The following is a 6109-nucleotide window of genomic DNA, read 5'->3' on the forward strand; positions in this document are numbered from 1 at the left end:
TTGTGCTTCCTGTATGAGGTGAGGCTAATTTTGTATAAAATAATGATAGTTGATATATTTAGTATTCTTTTCTGTAGGAAACAGTTTGCATGGTTTTTTTTCAGTCTGGTGGGACTATCTGCATATTTTTTATCCAAAACTAAGTACAGGTGGAGACTGAAGCAATTTTAAGTGGACTCATGAAAAATATTTACATGTGAATTCCTCACATTTTTATTAGCTATATGGCGGAGTCCTACACAGAAATACTTTGAATGCCACAGAAATACTGTGTTAGAGACGAGTAGTGAATTAGTGCACAAGCCTACTGAACAGCAGAAATCCCATTGACCTCAGAGGAGGATCCAGGATTTCATCCTTTGCTTTCCTTTTTTAAGGACCAAATCCTGCAAATGTTTTCATCCAATTTACCTCAAGCGGAGACAAGAGCATTCAGTGCCTTTATGATTGAACCCTAATTCAGTTGAATGGAAGTGAATTGCAATGCCAAAATCTGCTTTAGGTTTTTAAAAGGGCAAAACATGATCTGCACTACCTTGCTGAGTTGTTGCTGCTATAGCTGGTGCATGCTGTAGAAGTACAGTGTCTACACTATTGAGTGTCTGCAGAGAACAAGAAGGGGAATCCACAGGATCAGGTTTCAGTGTCCTCTGGCCTGTGACAGCAATGAAACATTTTTAAATGTTAAAGTTGTGTGTGAAAGATGTTTGGAAGATCAGGTTCGTTTTTTTAGCTTCTTTAATATAAATCACAACTAATCTGCTGAAGTTGATGGGCAGACTCTTTTATTCTCAAAATGAAGATCTGTCAAGAGCCTTTTAACTTTTAGGAGCTTTACCCAGCTCCACTTGTGGTAACGAGACCAGAATCTGCAACTTTGCTTTTAAAACTTACAAGCAGTTGATTGTAAACCATGACTGACTTCCCTACTAAATACATGTATGATAGTACCCACCTGGGGTAGCTTCTCCAGCTTGTCCCTGGTTTTCTCTCACTGGAAGTGTGTGTGTGCTCGAGGGAGAGGGTACTGCTCTGGAGGCCTCTCTTATTCTTCTGCTTTCCAGCCTGCATAGGACAACTCTAGATTTCCTCCTCAGGAACAGGAACTGCACCATTGATGTTAAGATCATATGTCCTAATAACTTCATCTTTGTTACTCCAACTTTCGAACCCAGAATTCCCGCCATTAAATGGCACAGAAGTGGTTGAGGGTGGATGTATCAATCTACATTACCTGCATTTTATGACATTTGTAATTTACTTTTTTCTTATCGTCATTTACCGAACTGACTTTGGAGCTCTGCCAAGCACCACTGTCTACCTATTTGTTTCTGTGGCGCCCTAGCTCTTGTGTGCTGTCTGTAGGTACTGTGATGCAAAACCTTAAAGATTTCTGAGAGAAGTACTTGTAATTCAAGTTCTGGACCTGAGGTTTTCCATAACTATACATCTTGTGTGGAAATAATGTTTGTGCAAAAAGCTTCTAATCAGATTTTGCGTGTTGGTGAAGCAAGTAGCATAGACTACAGTAGCTATGAGATGACAGAAAATCAGTTCCAGGATCTCTTTGGTTTGCCACCCAGAATGATTTCTTTCCAGTTAAAGAACTCCTTTCTCCTCTCCAGCACTAATAGTTGGAGATTACTATAATCTTTTTTAAAGAACAAAGTATGTGGTACAGTATTGTAATATTTTCATTCCACCAGTAAAACAGTAAGCACCAGAATTAACCTGTTATGGGATTCGTTTGACTTCAACGGGTTACACTGGGAATACATTTAGCATCTATGAACCCTAATTTTGCCAGTTCATCAGTTATTCAATCATCGCAAGTCTCCCACATACCAATTTTCTGGTAAGCTTGTGATTCTGTCTTTAAGGCTTCCTTAGCTTATCTCTTTTCATGTTCAGTCATTTCCTCAGCTCTTGGCCTTACAGCTAAAATCCCCTGCTATTGTGTCTTCTCAAGAGGGAATTTCATGATTTACTAAGATGTCTCATTAGCCAATGATGGATTTTTCTTAGGCCTACATTAAGTAAGTCTGATGTCCTTTCCCATTCCATTTAACTTGAGGAGGCAACTCTTGTGGCCTCCTGAAATGGCACCGTGACCCCTTTTTCATTTTGTTCAAATGTCTGTGGATTTTTTCTGGGTTGCTTAATTTCCACTACATATGGTCCCAAGCCAGTTCAATCTTATTAAGTAGTTCTCAAACCCTTGTCCTTTTCTAATGAGAAATAGCTCCTCTTCCAGTTCTTCAGTATTTATTGTGGCTTTTTCCAGCATTCTCAGGTTCTTTTAACTGATTTTTCTTTTGCTGCTGCTATTGTTAGATGCCAACATCTACATGTGACTGCAATAAATTAGTGTCTTTTCTTCCACTTCTCAGATCCTGTCAGCTCTTGTTGGGAGGCTGTGGCAATGTGGTTCTTGCTTCCCTTCTGCCACCCCCAAATCCTTGCAGTTCTGAGTTGTCTGCCTCAGACAATAGCAGTTTCTGCCTGACTTGATGGGATATTTGGATTTTGTCTCCATTTCTTCCTTTTGACAAGGCTTCCAGTATGATGCTCATTCTCAGGAAAGTGTTATTTTGTTGAAGCCACCACATTTGTGTGACTGACTCAACTGCAGCATCAGTGTCATGTGTCTGGTGATCCTGGGCAGACCCTGGACATGAAATTCATATCGACCTCGGTGGTAGTATTGCTTGTTGTGGAGCTGTACAATGACACTTTTTAAATAATTACTCATATTTCTAGTAACAGATCTAGCTATTTGCATAGCTGCTGTTGGTTTCTGACCCTCTGTTGCTGCCCACAATCAAGTCTGCAATAATTCTGAGCATGTCGTTCAGTCACCACTCACAGGTGAATGGTGGGTGAGGTCCATCTTCTGGCAGATGTCTGGCACAAGGGTTTGCACACAGCGCAAATCCTGTGCTCGATCTCTTGTTGCTTGCGGTCCTGCATGCAGAGGAACTGCTTGAAAGCTGAAGGTTAAACCAAGTTACAAATGCTGGTGCACTGAAGGGGATATTTGGTTATGTGAAAAACAAGGTAGCTGACTGGTAGGACAATCTTTTATATCTAAGACTCAAAGCTTGGGCAAGGGAAGAGATTCACAGGTTGGAAACCGGTGTATCTGACAGACTGTGCCAAGTATGTAATCTTTTTGAAATTATATCTGGTCTTACTGATAGTGATTCTTCATGTGTTACTGGCTTCTCACTAATTAATCCTCATAAATAGCAATATTCATTAAATAAGGAAGAAGGGTGGTAGTGATTTTTCTGCTCAAAGTTTGATTCTATTCCCATAGAATAGCATTACAGGCTCTATAATTCTATGTCTCAGCAATTCCAATAGCCAATAAGGTCATCTATGAAAAGCAAATACTTTCAGAGTGATAAGTTCTGGTAAATTCAAGAGGAATTCAGATGTCCTGCTGGGCTCCTTCATTGACCGTAGTGATTCTGCAGGCAGACCTTCATTAGTTCTGTTGACAATGCATAAGCCAAAAGCAAATTCAAATTCCTCTGTTTTCCAGAGCTCTTCTGCTTTGGAATGCTAAAATGTAAACCAAAAAGTTAGGCAGATGCTGTTCTCAGTTTACCTGGAAAGTCTGTCCAATGACTTTTTTGTACTTGCCAGAATAAGTTTGAGCTCGAATTGAAGGTGGGTCTCCTCAAAACAAGCCGTTCCTCTGAAAATCCTGTAGTGTGTCCCACTTTACAAGATTTTTTCTCAATACACTCTTGCAATTAATACCCACCACGGATCTCCACATCCTTTACAGTGAATTACTGGTCTATATTGACGATGAAGGCAGACTTAGAAAATCTTTCACTTTCTAGAGAGTCTTCATGAAAAATGGGTGAAGTAGCATGGAAATTTTACAGCTCTGAAAATGGAGTTGTGATTAGACAAAGATTTGTTGGATTATAAAAGTACAAGTGTTTATTATGGCTGGTACTGAGAATAAACAGTTGCCTGCATATGCCAGCTACTATGGAAATATGTTTTTAAGTTCTAATGTGAGCTGTAAACCAAAGCTACTTCAGTTAAAAAAATTCAATACTTAAACTGTGGGGAGAGGTAGTCAGTGCCAGAGAAAACATTCCCATTTAATAATGTTTGAACATAGAGCTGTGATGCAGTTTGTAGCAAGGCAGTGAGAAAAACCCACAACTAATCCTTCATTGCAGCTGTCTGAACTTTTGGTCGTCTGCCATACTTTAAACAGCGACTTCTTTTTTCTGGTGACTCAAGACTTGAATGACCTAGTGTGGAGAGTTTAAGCTATATACAAAAAAGAAGTTAAGCAAGAAATAGCCAAGTAAGTTGGGTTGCACACCCCAGCAAATCAGGGGTTTGTATCTTAAGTCCTCTTCAGTGCCTAGGAAAAAATATTAAAAGAAATAGCTACCTTTTTATTTATTTATTTTTGGCAAGGAAATATTCAGTGGTTTAGACACCCATCTCTTCTTCCTCACCTCTCTCTCTCTCCTTAGAGCATCAGTGATATATGGAAACTAAATTCTGCAGAGAGTTCTGAATTGTTTGAGTTTATAAATGCTAACCTTTTTTGTAGAAAAAAACATTCTAAGTTTTCTTTGATTATTTTTAACTTTTTCTTCCCTTTGATGTCTCTTTTGGGTAGATCTTTTAAGTGACATGAAGTAACAAATGTGCTTTTCTCCTGCTTAATTCTTTTGCAAGGTAATGGAACTTCCTTACTTTCAAATGGAAACAGCAGTCAGAGGTGTAACTTAATGTGACTGCTAACTTTAAAGAAATAATTGGGGCTTTCTGCCTTTGCCTCATTCTCGCTATGACTTATCTGAAAAGGGATTAAACACTTAAGTATGATCCCAAGCTGGTGGTAACCCTGTAGTTTGACAAGTCTTACAACTATCTAATAATTTTTTGTTATGAGTAATTTTTAAAATGTTCATTCATAGCTACACATTCTGATCTTTCACAGCTACTTGTTATGTTGTATCCTTGCATTATGAGTTATTTGAGATTAAAAAAAACCCCAAACATGTAAATTATTTTCACTGAAGAAAGAAAAATTATCTATTAAATCCCCAAATAATAGCTTTTCAGGTACAGCATGCAATAAGGCGGTACAGCACAATGAACCACATACTGTCATCTAGCTGGCACATGGGAAGATAAGCACAGAAACTGAGGGGATTTCAGCCCAAGAACGTACAGAATACCTGAAATCCATGATCACATTGTTTCCATATAAAGGGAAGCAAACACCTTTTGGTTGCAAGGGCTTGAGCCTCCAAATGCTGCCAGAAGCTTCGATGTTACACCCCACAGCATCACTTCTCAGCCTGCCTGGCAGCAAATTGATACAGATGCTCTGCCACGTGATCTGTGTGAAACGGAGGCCCAGTTAATACACAGTTGTTAATAAAAGAAAGGAGAGAGAAAGAAGATCATATCTCAGCCTTAACACCAGTGAGGTGATTCTGGCCAGGCTGTTGTAAATTGTGGCTTCCCAGAAGAGGATGATACATGACTTTTATCACAGAGCAGCAGATCAATCTCTTAATGACTGGATGTCACCATCACAAAATCACTCCTGATATTTCCCCTTTCCTTTTTTTCTTTCCTAGTTTCAACACACAGCTTCCTCTGTCCACTCTTAATTCCTATACTGAGTAACTCATCCCTTGCTGTATGTTGTCCTTATCATCTTCAGATTTTGTACTTACCGTACTATATTTATTGTTTGCCATTCTTACTGTCTTTGATTAGCCAAGTTTTGCACACAAAAGGGGACCTAATTCAAATGTATCATTCACAGGCTGTTTATCCCCATCTTTCTATTAGTTTTCCCAAACTCTCTGAATCATTCTGGTAAAGTGAAAACCATGAGTACAAACAGATGCTGCTGCAAAAGGAGTTAAATGGTCTTCTGAGTAGAATTGGGCCAGCAGCCTAAGCTAAACTCTTTTCACCTAATTTTTTTAATATCAAAGTGTCTTCTACAAGAATTATCCAGGTGACAGACCTATCTTTTCTCCATAAACATGTAGAAAAAATGGATGATTTGCACAAGAACACACACAGGCACTTGCTTTCCCTTTTT

Source organism: Patagioenas fasciata, chromosome 2 (assembly GCF_037038585.1).
Source record: "Patagioenas fasciata isolate bPatFas1 chromosome 2, bPatFas1.hap1, whole genome shotgun sequence".
Lineage (NCBI taxonomy): Eukaryota > Metazoa > Chordata > Aves > Columbiformes > Columbidae > Patagioenas > Patagioenas fasciata.